Source organism: Psammomys obesus, unplaced genomic scaffold, assembly GCF_907164565.1.
Source record: "Psammomys obesus unplaced genomic scaffold, mPsaObe1.curated_primary_1811, whole genome shotgun sequence".
Lineage (NCBI taxonomy): Eukaryota > Metazoa > Chordata > Mammalia > Rodentia > Muridae > Psammomys > Psammomys obesus.
In genome coordinates this window covers 6,149,533-6,175,748 of record NW_026591086.1, presented here as the reverse complement: position 1 = coordinate 6,175,748, position 26,216 = coordinate 6,149,533, and positions in this window count along the sequence as shown.

The window sequence follows — 26,216 nt, the reverse complement described above, 5'->3', positions numbered from 1 at the left end:
AAGTAAAATAAAATAAAACCAAAAACATTAAATGATTTGTTTCTGATTAAACTTGTCTATAAAAATAAGACCAAGTCTAGCTCCTGTCTGAGAATCAGGGATGTACATCAATGAAAGACCATAAATTCTGAATAAAGAAAGAAGTCCTGAGCCCATGTCCCCGCCTAGATCCTTACCTGGCCATAACTTTGATCATTCCTTTCACAATGTGAACATCTGCTTTCATTTTCACACAGGTGAAAAATAACATTATCTACTTCAGAAAGATGAACTGGGGAAAAGAAATGAATGCAAACATTTTTTATACACTGCAACTCACTCTGCAAGTAAGACAGTTAGTGCTAAGACTTTTCAAGATGCAGGGCTGGGTGGGTAAGCTGCCTGCTGCACAAATCTGAGGGCTTGAGTGTGGATCCCCAGAACCCATGTAAATGCCTTGTGTGACATGGCGCACCTGTAATCCCAGCACGGGGAGGCAAAGACAGATGGATCTCGGAGGTTCACTGCAAAGCCAGTCTACCGATCAGTGACTTCGGGTCCAATGGGAGATCTTGTCTCAAAAAACTAAAGTGGTAACACCAGGAGTCAGCAACATCAGACCCTGCCTGAATGACAGAAAGCAGCCTGCTCAGGACATTCCCTTCTTGGGTATCCTACCTCAGGTCACAGTAGGACTGTAATGGGTAATGCTTGCTCCAGAGCTTTCTGCTGAGGTGACTATAGGAATCCTGCACGGGCCTTAACTCCTTCCTCAGACTAGATTTTCCTTTTTCTCCTCCTCCTCTGCCCAAGATTGATTTCTATAAAACACTGAAAATCCCAAGCTCCACTTTAATGTATGCTGTAGATTCCAAGCAATGGCAGGTAACAGAGTGGAGATCTCAAGTCAGCTGTCCAGGTGTTGTCTGGGAATCCACCCATATGCCTGATAGATGTAGGGGATGAAGGTAGAAGGGGTCTCATTTTCCGCAGGACAAATGAAGAGAAGCAGCCAAATAATTAACTCCAGTAAACCATGGCATTTAAACGCAAGATTGGGAAGAGTAAAAAGCAAGAAGATACAGGAGAAAGAAAGAAAGAAAGAAAGAAAGAAAGAAAGAAAGAAAGAAAGAAAGGAAGGAAGGAAGGAAGGAAGGAAGGAAGGAAGGAAGGAAGGAAGAAAGAGGGAGTGAAACCCATGAAGTACTATGAAAGCATTGCCAACCTCAGCTCAGTAGTTCTGGAAGAGATAAAGGGCAGAATCTAGGCCTCAGTGGTGAAAACTGAGAACTGGAGCAATAGAGGCCGTGAGTGTAAATAAGAATCATCAACCTCAGGGTCTGCCTATTAGATTGAATATTGCCTCCTCAGGTCATTGCCTTCCAAGGCAGCCCACCTGTGAGAGGCAGATCTGAGCCAAACAAACAGGGCTGGAGCTGAAGGGGGAAGTAAGGCTAGGGGGCTTTGAAATGTTATTGTCTTTGAATACCAATTGTAGAATCCGGATGGGAAGATGAGCTAGAAGGAGTAGCAGATAACAGATAACATTCATGATGAACCCGACTACAGATCATAGAGGAACTTGGCCTTAACTAGGAAGAAGGAAGATGCTATTGTAGAGAAGGTTGTGGCTGGAGCTAGACTGCAGGTTTGAATGCAGATGGGGGGGCCAATAGGAGCTCATCTTAGTAGCTGCAAATTTTCCTGTGAGGGTAGAGGTGAAGCTGTCTGCTTAGAGTGAGGAGGTTTGCAAGGCTGGCTGGTTTGGCTGCAATGGACACCAATGTTTCACTGAGTAAAGTGAGAGAACAGATTGGTCAGACACTTCTAGAAGTGGGAACTCAGACGACTGGGCACTGGTGAGCTTGGAATCAAGACTTGTTAGCTCAACTTGGCCATGTAGTCTAAAGGCTCACAGGATATCAGGAGGGTGTATATAGCTGTGGCTTGAAAATATGAAAATATCCTCACCTAAGTATCCAAGCTCACCACACACAATTCCCAGGGTCCAGCCAGCAGAAAAGAATACTTCAGCCAAGTTCCCTGTCACTGTGTAATGAGGTTCAACTGTCCTCTAGTGTCCAATGTGGCTCTCTTGCCCACCTGAGACCTTCCCAAAAGCTCCTCTGACTTTCTCATGTCTTACAAAGTTTTGATTGTTACAGAAGTTTTATAAAGTTATAGGAAAGTTCTCTGCAGGAACTTTCTGAGCCCACACATGAGTTGCTTTTATTTTTAAAAACTGTTCCTTTTATACTTTGAGATGACACTATAATTCCATCATTGTCTCCTTCACTTTTGATGAGGAGAATCTCAGGTCAGAAGTAGAGTACAAGTCTGTTGTTTAGTGGAGAAAGGGGCCAGGGATAAAGAACATAAAGTTGGGTGGATAGAGAGGTAGGGAGATCTGGAAGGAGTTGGGGGAGGGGAAAACATTGCAAGAAAATACTGCATGAAAAATTTATTAAATAAAAAATCTTCTAGTTTTTCTGTTTGAACTGTAGTAATGCCCCAGGCGTGGTTCTCAACCTCTCCCACTGCTCTCTCAGGCTAAACATACTGTCTTCTCTGTGCCATGCCTCCCAGGCATAAAACCCCAGCTTTGACAACGCCACTACAGAACCCACAACTTCAGCTTCCACTGTTGACCTGAGATTTCGCACTTCTCCACCATAGCCGCCGCCACCAGCACCCCATCACATATCAACCCAACATGGCAGAACTGTTCACCTATCTTATGAAAAACAAAATCTTAACTTACTGGTTCAAGTCGACATGACATTGGAGGATATGGGTAGCTGGCATATATTGGAAGAAGAGAGTCAGAATCAAGGGTTCCCAGACACAGACAATCCTCAGATCAGACTGTGGAACTGCTCAGGGGAGGTGCACTAAAGCCATCACTGTGACCCACAGAACCAAATGGCTAACTCTTCTGAGGCTGACAGAACCCAAGTGGCTAACTCTTGGTTGGGGCTGTGCCTGGAATCTCCATCTCTGCTGTTTCTGAAAACTAGAAGAGGTTGCTCACTCCAACAAAAGAATGGCAGGCAGATCCTTTGATGTTTCACAAGCACTGGTGACTGATGAAGCAAGATTCTGAATTCTATCATTGAAGAATAGGTATAGAGTAGGATAAACCCTGAATCATAAGAATGTTTAGCAGTGCCCGAAAGACTGGCAAATGCCTTCCATAGTGTCCAAATGGAGCACTTGGCCCTCCCCAATTTCAGTCCAGCCCTCCTGAGAGTCCTATCTGATTCTGCCTTGTGTTGCTCTCTGTATCTAACCACACTTCTGTTTCTGCAATACTCATAGGAACCCATCCCTTCTCTCTGTCCAAGCCACTAGCATCTCATACTCTAATAACCTCCAAGATAGTGCCTCTACTTCCATTCTGTTCCCACCTCACCCCAGTCTTCACAGAGAAAAAAAAAATGGTATCTATCACTTCTCTACCTTAAACTCTCTCACGTCTGATTCTGGTAGATAAGGTACTCACTCCATCAGTCAGTCCCGCCCACTACATACCACTAAGCCTTCTTGTCTTGCTAAGCTCTGGCCACAATGACACCAGAATTGACTCCTGTTCAATTATTCCAATCACAGAATTCTTGCGCTTATTTTTGTCTCATGGTTCCATCTTTTTACATGTCAGCGCAAACTTTCCTCTTCTGAGAAGCAATCCCGCTGGGACATTTATCACTATGTAACATTGTCTCTTTTGTGCTCCACTAGCTGCCTGTTGCTATCGCTATCAGCCAGGTAAACAGCTCAAAGTAGCTTCTGGAAGTCCCTGAAACTGACCAGATTCACTGGATACCCTCTGCCAGAGTAAGCAATAAAAGCTGAATGTCCCTCTCCAACAAAATGGAATCGAGTTGCAAAGAAGACTCTGAGACCAGACAGCTGCCTGAAAAAGGCTCAGACCAACTGAGGAACCCATAAAGGACAGTCTCCAGTCTGTTGAGCTGCCTACAGGCTGTGCTGCTGTGTGCTCCAGGTTGCCAGCTTTTGTAGGCTGTCACCCATGTTCAATGGGCTTTGGCAATAATCTGTCTCTGATTCATAACTGTTCCTATAACCCTTCACCCATATTTATGTAAGTAACCCCAATAAAACTCATTGGTTTACCAAAATGAACTTTGGTGGTATTCATATTTTGGTCTGTCGTGGCTTCCCTATCTGAAGTGAGCAGAGGTATGTGTTGCGTCTCCCCAGGAAAAAAATCCTGTGTTCTCACTGTACATTCTCAATGCCTCCAACTGGGCCTGGCAGAGAGTGCAACCTTGATCCGTCCATGTGTGAGGTGACACAATGATGTGAGATAATCTAAGCAACTTACAGCTGGAGAAAAATGAAACCGCTCAACTCTGTGAAGGTCAGAAAGGTCCCGGCGAAGTGTTGAAACCTAAGCAAAGCTCTGAACACTAAGATGTGAGGTTTGACATATGAGAAAATCGATGCGATGTCAGTCCGCTTTTAAGTCTCGGTGACCTAAACACTTGACGGAAACAACTTAAGAGTTTATTTTTAAGAAATTCAGCCCATGAAGGCTGATGGGGCAGAGTGGCACTGTTCACGGTGGTGGGAGCTTGCGGAGGATCCTCCTCACATTGCAGTAGGCTAAGAAGCAGAGAGAACAGCCAGGGGCCAGAGGCACTCTAACCTCCAAAGCTCCCTTCCCAAAGGGACCCCTCACTAGCCACACTCCACCACACCAAACGCTCTACAGACTCAAAATAATACAGGCGGTAACACAAGCATTCGAAACATGAGCTTAAAGGAAAAAGAAGCATGAGCTTGTGGGGGGGGGGACGAAATGCTAATCGTGAGAGGTAAAGAAATAGGAGTTAGCACATGCCCAGACACGCAGAAGGGAGCACAGTGAGGAAGGTAAGATCGCTAAAGACCAAAACCGAGTAGGACCGAGCAAGGCAGTGACCATCGTTGACAGGTAACTGTGTCACGAGGTCCGCTTAGATCCAACACAACTCAAACACCAGGCCGGTACAGAAAAGAAAAGGAATTGTTTTAATCAGGCTGTTACTGATTGATCAGAGAAGCAGAGCAGGCTTGGGATCTGAACTGCAACCCACCCCAATCCCCAAGGCTAGAACGTTACAGAGCTTTTAAGCCCCAAAACCACAAACGTCTGTGCCAAGTTACAGTTACATTTCTGCCAACCAGCATTTAGGGATAGGGTGTTTCCTAAGGACATTTCTTTGTGCTTACACTTACACTGTCCTCATTGATAGGTTTATTCAACCGTGGTGGCACAACTTGCCTAGAATTCATGTCTCAACTTGCAAAGCAGGGTGTCAGTTACCAAGAGAGGTTTGGGGAACTTAAAGTTTATTTGACCCCTATTCATAATGGAAGCTTTCCTCAAAATGGCTTTAGTTCCACTCCTCCTTAAAATGGCATCAGAGCCTGTCCTCCTGGATTACATTCTCATCTGAAGGTTTTCAGCAGCAGTCATGAGACAGTATCTCCTTCTCCAGAAGGAACCCAAGTGCTTTCAACATCTCATCAAGCTGGGATCTAGAACTGGTGATCACAGTGCCTAGGTGGACTCTGACAGTATGGAGAGACAGTCATAGAGAAATGAGGGACTTGGTGGTCTGAGAAGATGGTTCACTGGGTAAGAGCACTTGCTGTAAAAATAAGCAGATCTAAGTTCAAATCCACATTACCCATGTGCAAAATACGTAGGCATGGCTACGTGTGCCTATAACCCCAGCACCAGGGGTAGGAGAAAGCCAGCGGAGACATTGGCATTCCAGGAGCTTATTGGTCAGCCAGCCTAGCTAATACTGTGAATTTTTGGGTTTAGTGAGACTTTGTCTTGAACAAAGCAAGGTGAAAGTGACATGGGCACTGGACATCTTCCTCTGACCTTTGCATATATGTACTCAGATTCACACACACACACACACACACACAACACAAGTGACACTGATGGGGGATGAAGATGAGGGAAGTTCATTCGGGGGTAGTGGCTCAGGTAGAGTCCTTATCTAGCGTGCAGAAAGCTCTGTGTTCCACCCCCAACAACTCATAAAATAAGACAGGACAGCACACACTGCAATCCCATTACTTGGAAAATGGAGTCAGAAGGCTCCAGAGTTCAGGATTCTCCCCACCTATAGGCTGAGATACTCATGACCTTTTATAGAAAGGGAAGAAGAAAGAAGATAGGAAAGAAAGGAAGGAAGGAGGGAAGGAAGGGAGGGAGGGAGGGAGGGAGGGAGGGAAGAAGGAAACCTGGCTGCCTCAAAGACAGAATCATGTGAGAAAGACATGTAGGAAGCCTTAGATCTGTAAGCCATAAGAAGGAGAAACTGAGGCAGAAGCCCCAAATAGAGGTTCCATCCGGGTCCTTGAATGCTGAGGTGACAGTGGGCTCCTGCCCTATCCAGTTACCCTTGAAGACCCTGAGTTTGGACAGGAGAAAGCTGCACAAGGCATTAGTGAAGAAAGGAAGGAAGGAATCACTTTACTGCTGCACACACCCCCCCTCGTGTATTAATTAAGCTGGTAGTTCGATGTGAGTTTCTCCCTAAATTGCACGTTCATCTTCTTTCCACAGCACTTAATGACTACAATTGGCACATTAAGAAGGCAAGGCAACCAGCATGCATACATTATCATCATTCCATAGTCAGCAAGTTTTAGAAGCTGGATTAAACTCAAACTCGCTCCTTGGAAGCTGGGGGATGGGTTTGTGAAGGAATTATGAACCTTAGAATTCCAAAAGTGAGGACTGCTTTTCCTATAGAAATGATGTGTCAATGACCTGCTTATGGGTTTTCTCTTCCCTGGGTTCTCTGTAATGCCTCTTCTATCTGCCTGTGGGTTTAACTACATCTCCGAGCAGTTCTGTTGTCCCTTTCCCTGTATAGCCTCTCTTTTCTCTCTCTCTCTCTCTCTCTCTCTCTCTCTCTCTCTCTCTCTCTCCCTCTCTCTCTCTCTCTCTCTCTCTCTCTCTCTCTCTCTCATGACCTCAGGAAACACAAAGTGAAGCCCGCTGCAGTCTGAACAAAGAAGCAATCCATTAACATCCTATCAGGTGACGGAGAGGAAATGACAGGCCTATAACTGTGAGCCCTTGCTTCCTGTTTCAGAAGTGTCGTATGTCATCACCATGGGACTTGTAGAAAGGATGAAGGACGCTCTGGGGAACTGTGAGGCTCCCTTTGTAGTGGGGAGAGAGGGAACTGTTCCCCAAAAGGCCACTGGAGAAATGTCAAAGTGACTCATCAGCATCCATCTGCCATTCTGCATACCACAGAGCAGTTGCAAATTTAGAAAGGAAAGGGGAATGTACAATATAGAAAAATAAAATATGTCACAGTAACACAGAGGATTTACAGGTAGCAAATGAGTACTTTGTCATGGCTTGACAGATTTATTCCTTATCTCTGTGTGACTTAGCATCCTTATGAGTATTACGTTAAATCATTTTGGAATTAATGAACAGACTCCCAGCTTTCACCAACCCAAAGGCTAAGAATGCCATCAGACAACATCTGAGCATGAAGAGAAGTCCTCTTGGCTCTGCTGTAACCTGCCTACCTGATCTCTCTTGCAGCCGTATTAGAAAGCATCTTTATAATACTTTTCTTTATTACTAGTAAAACTTCGTGAAACTGTTACCATGTTGGGACATGGTTTGCTGGGATAACATCAATCCGTGTTCTCAAGCTGCAGACTCCTACATTTGGCTCCAGAATAAAACGACTCTTAGCCTCTTTGAGATCTGAATCATGTTTTTTGTTTCTGTTTTTGTTTTTGACATTTCTCAGTTCCAGAGGTAGGGAGGCAATACACTAACTGATTGGTGAAGGCCTGCCTTCTGGTTCATAGATGATGCCATCTTCCTTGTCACATGGCATAAGGAGACAAGTGAGCTTTTGGGGGGCTATTTTACAAGGCTACTAACAGCATTCAAGAGGACTGTGCCCTCATGATCTTAAGACTTTTCAAAGGACTAGTCACCTAACCCCCATCACATTAGTGATTAGATTGTAATAGTTGAGCTTTGGGAAAAAATACGAATGTTCAGAGCCCAGCACAAATAAAACCATGATTTACATCATATGGCATCAGAGAAATACGATCTTGACAATGAGATACCACCACAAACCTATCGTTCTGGCAAAGTCACAAAACAGCAACAGCACCAAATGCTGTTGGACCCATACAAAATAACCGGGATTCTCTCTGTTGCTTGTGAGGATGCAAAATGGTACAGATGTTCTAGAAGACTGCTTGGACTTTTAGAGGAAGGTGTTTCTTTTTACAAAAAAAAAAAATGTAACAGATTTTTTTACCCAGGATCACAATAGTACTTTTTTGTACTATTTTTGGTATTTATACTAAAAAGTTGAAAACATATCCAAACAAATACCAACATACAATCCTTAAAATTTTCTTCCCAGTTGCCAAAACTTAAGGTAGACAATATGTCTTTCGGTAGGGAGACAAACAAACTGTGGTACATCCAGAAAGTGGAATATTACTCAGCACCAAATATAAATAAAACAACACGAAGAAATCCCAAATAAAAGAGGCCAGGCAGAGGCTATACACAGTCTGATTACAACTAGGTGGGATTCTAGAGAAGGAAAAATGATGATAAGAGATGAAAACTCAGTAGCTACTGGGAGCTATGGTGGGGAATGAAAAGGTGAACCATGGAGGAACTTTGGATAAGGAAGCTACTCTCTAGGATACTATGTCAGGAACATGATGTCTGTCTTATGTCTTTCTAAACTTGTAGCATGCAGACTATACACAATCAAGAGTGAGCCCTAATGTCCACTATGGATCTGGGGTGCTGATATGTAGAATGAGTGCCTTAGATGTTATGGGTGATCCCCTCAGGTAGGGAGTATGACAGTAGGGAGACTGTTGATGTAAGGGGTAAGGGCTTTGGGGTAGTCTCTGAAGGGTCAGGGTAGAGAAACATGTAGCTATACCTTATGTATACCTAGTTTAATTGTGAACCTGGCACAAGCTAGCATCACCTGGGAAGAGAGTCTCAGTGGACATGGCTAGGAGAGATTATCTTAAGTTAATTGCTGTAGAGAGACCCAGTCCACTGTGGGCAGCATCATTTCCTAGGAATAAAGAGGACTGAAGGGATCAAGCTGAGCACAAATGAGCAAAAGAGGGTGTGTGCATTCATTTCTCTTTGTTTTCGTGAGTATTATATGATTAGTTATTTGAAATTACTTGAGCTCTCCCTTAATAATTGACTATACCCTATATTATAAGTCTTTTCTCCTCCAAGTAGCTTTTGTTGGGGTGTTTTATTACAGCCACTGAAATGAAGCTATGACACCGTGTCACCACTGGGACAAAAGCTGTTATTAGCTTATGCCTAGTTATTATGTTATGCCATTGACCTCCTGGCTGCAGTCCTCCCAGAATAGAAGAGGTTACCTTCCTAGCAGAGCCTTGCAGCCTACTGTGCCTGTGTTCGTGGGTGAGTGCCTGTGTGTGTGTGTATGTGTGTTTGTTTATGTGTGTACTCATATGTCATTCCAGATGAGGAATAATCACAGTCAGTGTCAGAGGGCTCCTGTAACATCTCTTAGGAGTCTTCCCTGGAGGTGAGAGTAAATAACATTTGTTTCATTTGGCAATTTGGGCGGCAGAACCACGGTGCCATTTCCTGAAGCAGGAACAAATCACCACTTCTCCCAGGAGTGATCCCCCTCTCTCTGGGAACTGAGAGAGACAATCACAGAAGCATGGCAGGGGAGTGGGCAGGGAACATGACTCAGGTATTGTGTTTTCTGTATTGTGTATTGCAGATGGAACTGGCATGGTTACGTTGGGGAAAGCCAAGTGTGGGTTGATCCAGGACAGGACCTCTGACTGAGCATGAAGGTGACCTTGCCTCCAATCCTCACTCAAGCCCACCTTGAGCTACATAGCTTCCAATGTTCCTGATAGGTATACTAGGCTTTAATAAACCAACTAAAAACTTGAGGCATAGTCAGTGTTCTTCCTCAGACTAACCAACCTATCTTTACTGAGACCCGTGCTCAGAGATTAATTACTGTGAAAGATTTACTTGTCTACTTAACACAAGCTAGATTCACATGGGGAGAGAGTCCATACAAGTTGTTGTCTAGGTAAGGTTGGCTGTGGACATGTCTGGGGGAAGAGGATTATCTTTATCACCTTATAGTTGATATAGGAAGAGTTCACATAAAAGTGGACAGCACCATTTCCTACTTCGGGGCCATGAACTATAAGAGAATAGGGAAAGCTAGCTAAATATTAAGGTGCATGCATTTATTCTCTCTCTACTCTTGGATGTGATGTGACCAGCTGCCTTGACTTCTCCTGGAATTCTGAGCCAAATAAACCCTTTTTCCCTTAAGTTAAATTTTATCGGGGGATATTATCACAACAACAGAGATAAAACTAGGACAGCAACTGGGTAAACTAAAAGTCGACTCTTAAGAAGGCCAGCATGTTCTCAGTTAAACCATCGGCTGCAAGTAGCCATAGCCCAGAAAACAGCAGCATCATACATTTTTGTAAGAAGAAGAAGGAGTCAAGGCAATTTAAGAGGTAGATAGTAAAACATGTTAAACACTAAAGTCAGGAAGTGCTATAGCCAGGAAAAGCATTTGACATGATTGAGGAAAGTAAAATAGAGTCTAAGAAAATCTCTACACAGGCAGCACACCATTAATTCAGGCTCTCTCTAGAAGGCGCCTCTTCCCAGAACCATAGCAGCAGTGGTGTGTGCTGCTGACTGGGAAACCCTGGCTCCCCAGAACTGCGAGGAGACCCATCCCACATATTCAGTGGCAGAGCATAGGAAAGAAGTGATCCCCTCTCACAAGGCAGGGGCTTAGCTCGGTGGGAGAGTGGGTTCCTATCTTGAAAGGGAACCTGTGTTTTATTCCTCTGCACCAGAGAACCAGAGGGAGGGGAGGGGAAGGAAAGAAGAGGGCGCCAGATGCTGATATCACATAAAAATCTGAGCAATATCTAACAAGGCACTGAGCAGAGACTACTCAGTGCCTTGTTAGATATTGCTCAGTCTCTGCTCCTCGGAGTCCTGTGCTCCGAGGAGAACTAAGACAAGGGCAATGGGGATGCAAAGAAAATGGGGCCATGAGGAAGAGAAAAGCACGGCTCAGTGAGGCCCTGGGTCAGACCTGATTAAGCATACTCATGAATTATGCAAAGATACATTACTCTGCTTGCATATCCATTCATGTTGTTTGTTATGCATTTACTTATAATAAAAGTAAAGCAGAATAAATGTCATGTAAGCTTTCTTTAATAGTATTTGGTCTCAATGAACAACTTCCATTCTTTGCTGAGCAATCAAAGATCTGAATTACAAATATCAGACTTAGCCCCCAGCCCATAGAAAGTATTTTATTTTCATCTTTTACCCCTTCCCCTGCCCTCATGACCATACCTCCCTCCTATAAATGCTCATTAAAATTGGTTGGATATTTTTATACACATATGTGTCATTGTAAAATTTTATGTATTTTACTGTATATATAGCTTGGTGTATAACTGTTTCACAGTCTCTCAGATCTGTGTGGTATTAAAAAAAAATGCAATCTCCTTTTGTCATTTTTCCTTCCCACTAGTGCTGAACAGTTACATTTCCTTGCTTCAATAAACTCCCATACAGAATTCCTTTAATGCTGTGAGTTTCTCTGTAGTAAATGCCTTCAGACGGATCTATTGCTGTGATAAAGCCTTCTGATCAAAGGTAACATTTCTTGGGGAGGAAATGTTTATTTGGCTTATACTTTGAGATCACATTCTATCACTGATAGAAGTCAGAGCAGGAGCTCAAGCGGGAACTAAAGCAGAAACCATGAAGGAGCAGTGTGGTCTGGTTCACTCTCAGCTAGCTTTTTTTTTTATACAGCCCAAGACCACCTGCCTAAGAAATACTTCTGCCTACAGAGGAATGGGGCTATCCTGCCTCAGTAAAAAGTAAAGACAATTCTCCCCACAGACAGCCATGGACCAATGTGACTGAGCCAATTCTTCAAATGAAGTTCCCTTGTCCCAGGTGACTAGTATGTGTCAAGTTGACAGTACAAAAACTTAACCTAGTACAATGTTTATGACCCTGTCCAAGCAGAAGAGGAGAAGGCTAAAGGCACACAGCTTGTCAAGGGGCTACACTGTGGGATGCTAAGGAGAAACTGGCTTTAGAAAACCAGAGGAGCCTTTGTTTTACACATGCTTCTCTGATTTTTGTTTTCTGACATCTTGCCCCTTTTTCAGGAGAAACACAGGCAGACAACCATTAGAGAAACGTATTCAAAAGGAGAGAGAAGAGGAAACCTTATATGCAGGCTGTGGACAATGGCTGTCCCACTGAATTTAATTATTTGAAACAACTTATAAAGTGATAGAAGAGTAGCGGTCTCAGAAAATGTGTCTGATGATGGTATCTCCATCCCCAGGTCCTTTAACTACCATGTATCTTTATCACAGACCCATTAGTTAAACATTTATAAGACCTAAAGCTATCCATATCAGGTCCTGGCTTAATCTGTCAAGGTCTTAAAGAGGACAATTTTATTAGCGATGGCATTTTAAATCTCATGATAGAATTCAACTACAATAGCCAGAGGCAGCCAGATACAACTACAATAGTATAAAAAGCATCCAAATAATATCTATTATCATGATATATTATCACAATCTCTCATTGTGTGCATCTTGAGCTGCACCAGCCAGTATCTGTTTCACTAAAGGCAACAGTCCTGTGTGAGCATTTCTTGTTATTTTGCTTTTAGAGAAGATAAGATGGTAACCAGGAATATGAGAAGGATATAAATTTGCATCTGTAAAAATATCTGCCTAGAAGTTATTGATTTTATCTTCCCTGAATAGCCTATTAAAAGGAAACACTTCTTCTAATGCTTCCAGGCGACCTGCAGGAAATCATTACTAGTGGGAACTGTTGTTTTATGGGTCTTTAAAATGGGAGCTTTAAATATGAACATGAAATGTGAAAAGGAAGGATGTCCTATGCAGACTCTGGCTGGAAGCTGCCTTTGATGCATTGCCCTCTACTTTATTATCAGGTTCAGCAATAGCTCAGGATGCCTTTCTGGGAATCCTCCTTCTCCTCCTCCTCCTCCTCCTCCTCCTCCTCCTCCTCCTCCTCTTCCTCCTCCTCCTCCTCCTCTTCCTCCTCCTCATTATCATCATCATCATCATCATCATCATCATCATCATCATCATCATCGCCCTTCTCCTTTTCCTTCTTCTCTTCCTCGCTGCAGGAAATCTGTACAAGAGTTAAATGAATTCTTCCGGATTTAATTCTTCCTGCTCCCTTGCATTCCGCCCCACCCTTTGTTACCTCCTCCCACAAACCTATTTCTCTCTAGCCACCAGCCCCTCCAAAAGTCCCTATATTATGACAATCATCAGGATGAGGCAGGGGATGATATAAGAACCTGACAGGAAGCCTGGGCTGTAGAGTCTGCATCTCTGAAGGACAACTTGGAGTACAGGTGAAGCACTGAAAGGAGTGGCATAGTCCAATGTGTCTTAGGCAGACATTGCATGCCCAACTCCTTATAAGGAATCCCTCCGAGACCTTTGAGAACCTTCAAATATCAAACGCAGACCTAGTAATGATGGTGTTAATCAGTGACCATATACAATTCCTTTCTCACCTAATCCTTTACGTTATAGGGGAGAAGGCACAAATTACTCCCAAGTCACTGATGATGACATTAATGTTTCCTTGTTCATACAGCAGAACTGGCTTCAAATCCAAGCACAGTGAACTCCTTGCTCTAAGCCAATGGCATCCCCTAAGACAGTGGTTCTCCCCTTTCCTATTGCTGTGACCCTTAAAGCAGTTCTTGCTGTAGTGACCCCCAACCATAAAATTATTTTGTCGCTACTTCATAACTGTAATTTTCCCAATGTTACGAACTGTAATGTAAATATTTTATAAGCAGGATATCTAAAATGCAACCCTTAACGGGGTTTCAACACGCAGGCTGAGAACCTGCTCTAAGAGGTACAACTTGGCCTGTTTTGCTTTTGAGCACCATCAAATTTATACGAGCGTCACCATCCTCCCTGAATTCTGAGGCCTGCTGATAAGTTTCAGCATTGTGCACAGTGAATACTCTCAGCAAACTGGAGGGACATCCAAGAGAACATAAGTAATTCAATAGGTAATTACACGAACGTCTAGCCTGTGTTAGGAACTGAGCTAGTCAATGGTAAGTGCGCCAATGAAGTGATAGACAATAAACTAATTGACATAAAAGTCAAGACCTTAAAAAAATGCATGGTGAGATTACATAAATGTTGATGTCATGATAGATAGAAGTATAACATATGTGAGGGGGCCCGAGCCCCACTCTGAGAACCAGAGGTTGAGTAGGGTATAGAAGTTGTCCTAAAAAGGTGGGCGGAAGGAACGACACTTGTGAGACTCTGAAGAGGGCAGCAGAGTTTGGTATTTGATAAAATAAAAGAACGTCCATGTGCTTAAATGCAGCATGAGAAAGCAGAAAGGATGGCAGACAACGAGATGGAGAAGGACCAAGCAAGTCTTGTAAGATTCTCATTCTTCTCCCATGCAGAATAGGAAGACCTAAGGAAGACATTTAGCTCATGCGGGGCTTTTAAAAGAAGCAGCCAATAAAAGAGCCAAAGCCATTGGGGAGACTGTTGAAGTCATACAAACAAAACATAGAAGAAAAGTCAGCGTGCTGGACTAGAGCCGTGGTTCTCAACCTTCCTAATGCTTTGACCCTTTAATACAGTTCCTCATGCTGTGCTGACCCCCAGCAATAAAAGTATTTCATTGCTATGTCATAACTGTAGTTTTGCTACTACTATGAATTGTAAATATCTGATATGCAGGAATATCGGATATGCAACTCCTGTGAGAGGGTCATTCAACCCCCAAAGGGGTCATGATCAACAGGTTGAAAACTGATGGACTAGGGAATCGAGACTCTCAGCTGGAGATATGTGCTGGGGCTAAGCCACTTCATTCTATTTATTGAAAGAATAGAAAGAAACAGTGCTAGGCCAAAAGAGAGGCTGTGGCAGCTACTGGCAGTGGAAGTAGAGGGCTGGGTTTACCCAAGCCAACTGGAGCCGGGAGATGCCCGAAGGACCCCCAGGTGTTAGGCATAGATGTGGTGTTTCCCTGCCTTGGTCAGGTCTTTCCTTGCTGTGCCCTCATTCCCTCATTCCTCCTCTTTTGAAGGGAAATGTTTGCTCTAGGCCATTGTATATTGAAAGTGTACAACTTCTTTATTTTCCAGGGCTCAAAGTTAAGAGATTGCCTTGGATCTTTAGAAGAGCACTTTCTAAAAATTAAATTTGTTCTCAGACAATATGTAATGTATGCTGATTACTGTCCTTCTCCATCCTCTCTTACCTCCCTCTAATCTCTGCTATTAGCCTCCCAATCTCTTTTTTCACATTCCTGCCTATTACTTTGTCTGACCCACTGAGTTTAACCAGGGCTACCTGTGTGAATGTTTGGAGCTATCCATTGGAAATGGAATGAGCTCAGCAGTTGTTAAGACAATGGAATGAACTCTCCTTTTTCTAGAATCTTCCAACAGCTGATAGTTCAGAAGTAAAATATAGCGCCCATGAGCCATTTTTGTCTGTTATTGACAGAGCCAATTTGTGTGGGTCCTGTTAGAGTAACTACAGGTTCTGTGAGATCACGTGCCTAGGGAATGGCATTTCACAGCCCTAGTCCTGTCTTCTGGCTCTTTCATTCATCCTATCTTCTCTTACTATGTTCCTGAGCCTTGGAAAGGGGTGGTATAAATGTCTTGTCTAGGAATAGGCCCACAATCCTCACTTATTCTCAGCATCTTTGGGATCCATGAGTCCCTGCATCCACAGATGTTCACTGTAAAGAAACTTCTCTGATTAAGCCTGAGAACAGCTTTTGTTATGGCTATAAACACAAATAGTTAGAGGCATTTTGATGCTATGCCAACGTGGTTAAGTGAGAGTAGCACATTCCCCCTCTTGAGCCGGTGACCTCCCCAGACATGGGTTGCTAATCAAGAGCTTATAATACCAGGCGTGGATGCTCTACTGTGGAACAGTCCTCAAATACAAGCATAGGGTGGATGGTTGGCCCAATACTGTCATGCCGCTATTATACAGGTTGGTTTCGCAGTGTGTAAGGTTCACGGCTGGTTAAGACCATTGATGTCCTTTCTCCCCAGGCTGCTTATTTGCCACTTCCTGCACTTTGAAAGTCAGCCAGCAAGGAAGAGCTTCCCAACTCAACTCCAGCTTGCTTTCTCTATATCTTTCAGCTGAGATGTGTGGTGTCCAGTTCTGGTAGGTGACCAAGACGACTGACAAGAACCTACATTGTTTAGGGGACCTCTGGAGCCACCATATCAACAACTGATATGAAAATCCATACCTGGCACTGGGAATTTTGCTTACTTATCCTACTGCTTTTAGAAGGAGCATTATCTAACCAGTACAGGTCTGCAACATTCTGCCAAATTTTCCTCCAGGCTCAATTTTCTTATGTTTTCTAGAATTTTCAAAATTTTCTAGAAATATGTTTTAATAAAAATATTTTTAAAACAATAATAAATTAAATGTGGCTGGAGTCGGGAATTGGGAGGAAAGTAGTCTAAAGAGAAGGAAGCCAAATGGTGATTTTCAGAATCTGGTATAATTAGTGAACAATGTGATTTACCTTCAATCCTATCCTACCACTGGGGATCCTAAAGGCTTGGAAAAATGGAAATGAAGTTTTTATATCATGGGGCTTAATTATAGACATTTTTTCTGACTGAAGACATAATGTGTCCTCATTACAGTGGGAAAATGAATGCACAGGAAATTACAGCTCCTCTGTCAACAATTGTTAAGGTTTGCTGTTTCTGTGCTTTATCTACATTGCACCAATTGAACCACATTTTCAACAGCTTCCTTTTTTAAATTTACCATAATATAAAAATATTTTTATGACAATTTTCACTTCTCAAGGAATAATTTAATTGAGCAATAACTGACTTTACCATAGAGAGAACATGATCTACTTCATTGCTCTCTGTGGCCGTATTTGATATTTTTATTTTAAAGATTTATTTATTCGTTTACATGGGTGTTTTTTCTCCATATTTGTCTACACACCAGAAGAGGGAACCAGATACCATGGGACCACAGTTCTAGATGGTTGTGAGACACCATATGGGTGCTGGGAATTGAACTCAGGACCTCTGGAAGAGCAGCCAATGCTCTTACCCACCGAGCCATCTCTCCAGCCCCTGACATTTTCACCTTAAAGAAATTACAAATGATAACAGAAAAGAATAGTATCTTTGTGTGTGTACATATAGAGAGTGTAGATATTTGTGTTCATTCATGTCCAGGTGTGTGTGTGTATGTGCATATATATGTATGTGTGTGTGAAAGTGTTTGTGTGTGTGTGTGTGTGTGTGTGTGTGTGTACAGTTGCGTAGTGTATTTTAGTACGCACAGGTGTGTGAATGTTGAGGTATACAAGCATATATGTGCATATGGGTACCAAGACTGGAAGTCAAGCTCAAATATCATTCCTCGGACCTGGGATTTTACATAGATGCTGGGAATTGAATTCAGGTTTTCCTCCTTATGTAGCAAGCACCTTAACAACTGAGCTGTCTCCCAGCCCCATAAGTATCTTAGTCTATAAATTTCTATCACAACATACATTAGACACTATATTAAGTGTTTAAGACCAAAAGGGACAAAAATGGAACTGTTTCTAATGCAAAGGGTCTAGAAAGTTCCTGACTACGCATCTGTCTCTCCATGAGAGTCAGTTCCTGCTCTTAACAAGTTTATAGCTTAATAGAGGACCAGGGTCCATATCCATGGAAGGGTGACTGCAAAGAGAGAGACACACATGAGTTTGGGCTCTGCCACTATTAACTAACAGAGTGAAAAGGCCACAGCAAAGCACTGCTGCACTCCATGAGAAGCCAGGATCGGAGAACTAGCCAAGAGCTAAGACCTTTGAGATAGGGGCTGGGGAGGGGGGGAGAGAAAGAGAGAGAGATGCAGTGGTAGAAAAGGAAAAAGAAAACCACCCGGAAGCTCCTTGCCTAGTGGCGTCTGTGTATGTGTGACTTGACATCCCAATTAACATGACGTCTTCCAGGTAAGAACCCATGCTGTGATCCTGGGTTATACCAGCTGTCATATTTAGGGCTACTGTGGCTGTGATGAGACGCCATGAACAAAAGCAACTTGGGGAGGAAAGCTATTTCGCCTGCATATCACCTTCATGTCACTTTCATTCTTGAAGGAAGTCAGGACAGGAACTAAAACGGGGCAGGAACCTGGAGGCAGGAGCTGATGCAGACGCCACGGAGGGTGCTGCTTCTTGGCTTGCTCAGCCTGCTTTCTTATAGAGCAGTAGGACCACTCTAGTCCATAATGAGCTGGGCCCTTTCTCATCAATCAGTCATTCAGAAAATGTCCTAGAAGCTTGTGTACAGCATGATCTTATTGAGGCATTTTCTCAATCGAGGCTCCCTCCTCTTGATTACTATGGCTCGTGTGAAGATGACAGAAAGCTATGCTGACAGCACACGAGCATACGATAAGCATGAACAATGAACGATTTAAGAGGCAGAAATGACGTCTGCATGAAGTAGATTCTGTGTGTCTGTGTTTAGCATTTTTTAAGGGGAGAAAAATAGACTAAAGCTGTGGTATTTGCATGCTGTGTTCAAGACCACCTGTGAACATTTCTAGCACCATAAGTGGGGGGAAAATAAACTAATGGGGTGACCGCCAATTTCGACGAGGCCTTCTCCACCTCCCTCCACCTGGCTTTCTTATGCAACAATGGAATCTGCCCGGTAGAGGGAGCTCTCTACATACCAAAGTCCTAATTTCCTTGCTACTGAGCAAAATAGACAAACTGGCCTTGCTAACTATGAAATGAGGCTTTCTGAACTAGGAAGTTACGGTGAAGTCTCAGCCTCACATTCCCGGCTGCTGGACCACTGGGCTGGTGAGGTTGTGCTAATTTCATCAATAACCTCTTCCATGGCAGCCCGCCGTTCTCAACGCAATCTGCACTCCGGAACCAGCTGCACGCCCGGCCGGGCTCTCTAACCCGTCCTCTGTGTAGGAAATCAAGCTCCTGGGAACTGCAAGCGAACCAGCATCCTTTGCCTTCATCCTTTGCCTTCATGGTCTATACCCTGTGCTTGGCACATCCTGCACATGCAATAAATACTGTGTGGACAGTGGACACACACCAGAATAACAAAATAAGCAGTCATCCATCTTCCCTTTTTAAAGCGTGTGTGCCTGTGCTGGTGTGAACAAGCCACAGTGGGACTGTGGAGGTCAGAGGATGACCTCACCATCACCTGTTGGGGACCTGTTTTCTTTGTAATCTTCCCACTGAGTGGATGCACGGTGCTAGCTGGCTCCTTTGCAGTGCTTCTCCTGCCTCTGCTTCCCATTTTCTTGTGTGATCCCTGGGATTACAGAAGCTCACCCTGATTTCTGAGGATTCGAACTCACGTCCTCATGCTTGTGTGACAAGCACTTTTACCAAACTGATCCACCTCCGAAGCCTCTCTTCTGCAGTAGACCATTCCCACAGGTTTGCTCTGGTTCATTCCATCCTGGGTAGCTTCCTTCTCTACGTCCTCACCTCCTTAGCTCTTGGGATGGATATCCTGACCTTCTTCCAGCAATAGGACAGGATCGACAAAGTCAGGATGCTGATAACCAACTTGGGAAAGAAAGGGTTTGTGAAGGGAGGCTGTGGAGGTGGCTCAGCTGGGTAAAAGTGCTTGTCACACAAGCATGAGGATGTGAGTCCGAATCCTCAGAACTCAGGATAAGCCTCTGTAATCCCAGGGCTCCCACGAGGGAGGAGCCTGGAGGCAGAAACTGAAACCGAGGCCAGAAAGGAACACCGCTTAGTGACTTGCTTCCTGTGGCTTGCACCTTCCCAGGGGTGCCCCCAGCTACAGTGAGCTGAGCTCTCCCACGTAAATTATTAGTTAAGAAAGTCCCCCATAGACTGGCCTTTGGGCCAATCTTTTTTCTTAACTCGTTTTCGTTCTTTGTGAATTCCACATCATGCACCTCAATGCCACTCATCTCCTCCTCCCCTCGCACCCATCCTCCACCCCTGCAACCTCCCCCACAACAGAGAAAAATAAATCTGGTTGTGGATTCTGTAGTGTATCACAGTGTGTCCTACAGTATGCCCTTTTCTTCACACCTCCTCAACAGCAAATGTTCACTGCAACAACCTGTCGGTTTGGCTCTGCCTTGCACCCATCCTAGAACCTTGCTCAGACTCTTTTCAGTCGTCTCCTTGTTGTTCTGTGTCATGAAGATCCTGCAGCCCTGAATCAGTGGGATTGACCCCTCATGCACTCCAGCAATTTGTCAAGGGAGTAGATGTTGGGATGGGCCAATTCAAAGCCCTGGATCTGGGCCTGGGAGACATCTGTGCTGGTCAGCCTACTGGTTCACAACCCTGGAAACCAGGGTCAACTCTTACCCTGCTGCTCAGGCAAAGTGCACAGCCCACTCTCCTGACAGCTGAAGCAGGTGAGGGAGCAGGGCCAGTTTCCTCACTCTCATGATGGTGCCAGGGCCAACTTTTCCACCTCCCAAAGGTGGCAAGGGACGAAGAGGGAAAGAAGGTACCTCTCCATCATCAGTATCACTGCCCAGCAGACAAGAGCCAGAGCCAGCTCTCCTGTGCTCATGTCCTTGGAGCTGGCTCACCTGCAAACCTCACATTCAGGGCAAGCTTTACCATGTTGCCCAGGAGAGGCACGGTGCCTGATCTTCAGAGTGCTGCAGCAGGTAGGGGACAGGGCCAGCTCTCCTGCTCTCATGACCCTAGGTTCATAGGTGGTAAGGAGTGAGGGTAGGCAAAGGCCTCTCTCCCTCACCCACACTGCTGTACAGCAGACAAGTTCCAGGGCCAGCTCTCTCATGCTCACACCCTTGGAGACACCTCACCCACTCCTCGGCCATCAGGGTCAGCTCTACTGTGCTGCCCAGGTGAAGAGAAGCATGCTCTCCTGCTCTCATGACCCCATCAGGGCCAGCTCTCCCACCCACCCCTGGTGGTGAGGGCAAAAGAGAGGGGAGGGGATCTCTCCCTCTCCAATGGTATAAGCCACTCTAACAAAGATGTGTTCTCAATTATGATTTCCTTTTCCCAGATATGACTAGGTTTTACATTGAAAAAAAGCAACCAAGACACTCCACCAGTCCATACCAAACAAAACAGGTAACTCTGATACACTCAGGGAAGGAAAGCTTGTGTTGAGTATCTTTTTAACATCTTACACTGGGGCTGCAGAGGTAGCTCAGTTGGTAAAGAGCTCACTATGTAAACACAAGCTTAACTCAGTTTGGATCCCCAACACCCAGGTAAAGCCCAGGTACGTCTGGGTACCCTGTGTGCATCTACAGCCCAAGCACTTGGGAAAGAGGGAGACAGGCAGATCTCCAGGGTTTGCTGGTCAACCCATCTAACAAAAATAGCTAACTCAAAGTTCTGGGGTGGGAAAAAAAATTCTTCTTTCACGAAATAGGGTAGAAAGCCATAGAGGAAGACATTCAATGTCAGGGTCTGGCCTCCTTTCTCACACACACAATACAGCATGGGCAGACACACACACACACACACAGACACACACACACACACAAAATCAATGGCCCATCTCCTTACCCTTATTCCTAGCATACCCAAGTCCATTCCTTTAGATCAGTAGTTTTATACCTTGGATGAGTATCATAATCATTCAGGGGAAATTTTAAAAATTTATATTGATACCCAAGCTAAATTAAATCAGAATCTTAGGCAAATCAAATCATAATCACTGAGAGTGAGACCAAGGCCTTGGGGACCTTGCTGTGCAGCCAAGACTTGACCTGGAATGCTGCAAACATTTGTGGAGACACGGTAAAGGGACAGACTGCCGGAACAGTAAGAGAAGGCCTGGCTCCAGGGGAGGAACCGTTGACCTTCTATTTCTCACCTTCCTGACCTTCGCACTGTGATACGTCATTTGGACCTCAGTCTCCTTCTTTATGAAACAGGACAAATTACATCACAGGGGTATTAAAAGAACCAAACTAACAAATTGAGAAAGAGGTCTTTCTACGTTGTAAATGCTCCATTGAGAAGGGTTATGCTGGGAGACTATCCAACAAATATTGTTAAATTGTTTTAAAATATTTCAATATTGATTAAGCTTATTTTTTGTTGTTATTTAAAGTGGAATGTGGTAGCATACACCTGTCATCCCTTCCCTTGGGAATCTGGCAGAGGAAGATCATCACAAGTGTGAATCCAGCCTGAGCTACAAGAGCATGTCTTGAAAAGATTTTTTAAAAAAAAAAAACCATAAAGCTGACTAATATGTATGGTAACATCTGTTCCAAGATCCCTGTTTCATAGGTTTTATGATTAATGGTTAGAATCCTAAAGAGCCCTGAATTTTTTTCTTCCCCACCTATTTTATTCCCAGCAGTCACTGACTGAATCAGAGTGGACAGTGTCTGTCTCTCCATTCTGGTTTTATTCAGTCATTTTGCCTCATCACAGACCCTTTCTTGATTTCCTTAGATAACACCAGCTGTTAGTAACATCTTAGGCTCACTGAAGAACTTTACTCACATTGCACACGTGAAAACCTTTCACGGTGCACTTTCAGACTGTTGGATCTGTCCTCAACCTTACAAACTGTCACTCGGATGGCAAGCCACGTGCAGAGCGAGCTCCAGGTTTACAGCATTTTGAATAGGACAGATTTACAGCCGAGCTCACAGGCTGGCTTTGCCTGAAACAAGTCAATTAGACTTAATTGTGAGACATGCAATTAACCTAGAAACTAATGAAGGCAGCTCTGCGAATGCTTCCATTTGTCATCCGGGTGTTTATTTCTACATTGTGGCTGCATATGGATAACTGCTTTGGCCCTGGCTTTTCTTTGTAGTAGATTAGTAAAATTGTGTAAACTATGGAAATTAATGAGGCAGCAGGTTACAGTCTGAAATACAGACAATCAAGAGGAAGCTGGAGTGTGAGGGACAAGAGCTCCCGGGTGCTATCACGGCTGAAGGCAATTCATGATTCACACACTTGAGTCGGTCCCAAGAGGAAGCTGTTGATTATCACCTCACCCCCCAAAACTCCAGGTCATTCTCCACCTCCAAGACAAGAGGAGACATTAAATCAGCAAAGCACTTATCTTACAAATATGAGAACCCTGTGTTGGTAACTCTCCCTTTTTAAAAAAGCCAGACATTGTAGTCTTTGGACATTGTCGTTCCAGCGATAGGAAAATAGAGGCAAACAGCTCTCTGGAGCTCATTTGCCAGACGATTCTGGCATACCTAGCAAACGCCAGAGGAGTGAGAACACTTGTGTCAAAAAACAAGGTGTGTGTATACACATACACACACACACACACACACACACACACACCACCTAGATAATGTTGCGCAGCGAATGTTTGAATCTCTTCCCACCCCACAAATGTATGTCGAGATTCTAACCCCCAATATGATGGCATGAGAAGGCAGCGAGCACTTCAGAAGGTCGTTGAGAGTGGGGCTCTGGCGAATAGCATCCTTGTCCTTTTAAAAGAGACCTCAGAGAGCTCCTTCTCCATTTCTGCTAGGTGAGGGCCCTGCAGGAGCCCTCCCCAGACACTGACTGTGGCAGTGCCTTGATCTGGGGCTCCCCGACCTCCAGACCTGAGAAGCAAGTGTCTGTCCTTTGTAATTCCTCCAGCTTGTAGCACTGGGCTTTAGCTGTCGGAATTAACCAAAATAGTTGTGGCGGGTGGTTGAAGGAAATGGATGCTTGTTTTCTGTTGTGGTTAGCCTTTCCTCTTCTCGTAGTCTGGAGACACTGGTTGGCTTTTGCTTTATTTCCCAATTAGAGGAATATATTTAGGCAGAGCCAACTAACTTTCTGGAGACATAATTAAATCAAAGAATAAACCTATTTGAAAAACAGAATGAGCTTTATTCTTGAAACCTAATTAAGTCTGGTATTAAAATTGAGATATGATACAGACATATAAATAAGAACTAACTTAATTCCAAGTCATAATCTGCAATTAAATAAAAAAAATTACAACCCCAGAAGAGACTGAGGAGATGAACATGTCAGGTATTCTATGTGACTTTAAGATGCATGATTAAAGCCATCATGAAGACATTCTGCCCAGAGAGATCTACCTCCCTACCCTCCAATTAAAGAGAAGCTTCAGAGGCTAAGAGGTGCCTCACCCGCTCCCTTGCAGCTCCTCAGCAGTTGTTCTCAACATAAACTGCACCTTAGAATTTCCTGGTGAATCAAAAAGTAAACCAAAAACTCTGTCCCAACACCAACTCTGCCTCCAGTGATCAGGGTGCATTGTTTTACAGCTGGGCTTGAGTTGTTGGTTGCTGTTGTTTGGTTTGAAGTCGGCCATGGGACTTCTCAGTTGCTGCAGGAAAATATTCAGCTGTTTTCTTTGCTGACTTGAAGACCGGCAGCACGAGGTCAGGAGACGGGAAACGTGGCTCCTAGCTCAGGTTTAAAAGCACAGAAGTGAAGTGACTTTAGAAGGTTAAGACTTTGCTGTGGTCCACTTTCCTCATCTGTGACTTGGCTGGTTTAGATACAGTGATGTATATTAAAACTCCTTCCAGCTCTTGGTTCTTATTTTCTGTTCAATAAGTTTTGCCTTTTGTTAACTCAGATGTGTCTGTCTTTAGTGAGTTTGATGGAGAAGACTGAAATCGACTTTGAGGTTCCAAAGACCGATACCCAAGTATGCTCAAGCCTCATATTCATCTCTCAGGGCTGCTTAGCTTAGGTGACAATCTAGCTACACACTTAACATGATGGGTAGCGTCTTCTACATACAGCAGAAACAAAACTTTATTCATGATTTTTCTGTCACTGTGATAAAACACCATGACAAAAGCAACTTCAGGAAGAAAGATTTTATTTGGGCTTATGGTCCTATAGTCTGTTATAACAGGGAGGTATGGCAGGAAGCCAGAAAAAGCAGAAAATTGAGGGCTCATGTCTCAAGCCACAAGCAAGAAGCACAGAGAGAGGGCCCCTGGATGTGAAAGGCTTGGAAAACTCAAAGAGTCCGTTCCCGCTGACATACGTCCTCCAACAAAGCCACACCTCCTAGACCTTCCCAAAGAGCAGCACCAACTGGGGACCAAATGCTCAAATACATGAGCCTACGGGGAACATCCTCATTCAAACCACCACAAAAACTGAGAAAGCAGGATCTTTTAAGCTCGCTTTACTCCCCAGGATTTAACAGAAGGAGTCAACCCACAGACTGTACTTACAGGCATATACGGCTGCGGCTGCACTTCCTTGCCAGTGTGGTCCTCTTACATCCCTTATTGCACCTTGCAATCCTGTTACCTAGAGATCAGGGGAAAAGTGGTGTAAGACCAACAAAATCCCACATCTGGAATCAGAGGAATTTTGTTCCCAGACCGACTGCTTTCTTGGTGAATTTACTTTTCTCAAATCAATTAACTGTTCTGTTGTCAATGTAGAACCTGAGACCAGATGTCTCTCTCTCTCTCTCTCTCTCTCTCTCTCTCTCTCTCTCTCTCTCTCACATGCACGCACGCACACACACAACAGTACTAATAACATACAAAACTGCTAACAGTTAAGACCAGGATAACCATGACTTTTTTGTAGACTAATACTTTTGTCCGACAGCATTCCTTGAGGAACAGAGGTATACTTAAAACAATAACAATACAGTATAATGCTCAAGTAAAGGTGACTAGGGGAAATGGAGGTGACATTACCAGAACAAAGGTGATCAGTGGGAAAGAGGAGGGGTTTCATTTCAGATATCTAGGTATTAATAATGATCCACAGATCATCCTGGGGAGGAGGGCGAGCAATTGAAGATAGAAATTCAAACTGGGTTTATAACTTACCATCTTAAGATAACAGAACTTTGGAGGCCTAAAACAAAGTTAAAGATTGCTTGCCAAAATGTGTCACCTATCGTCTGCTTTTGCTAGTTGTTGGTATTTTTTTTACCTTTATTAGCATATTCATTCCTTATTCAACTCTAAACTTTATGTCATCTTAGAAAGGAGAAGCAGGTATATAATTTTTTTCAGCCTTTGGGGTTCATTCAGACCAGGTTATTATTAAG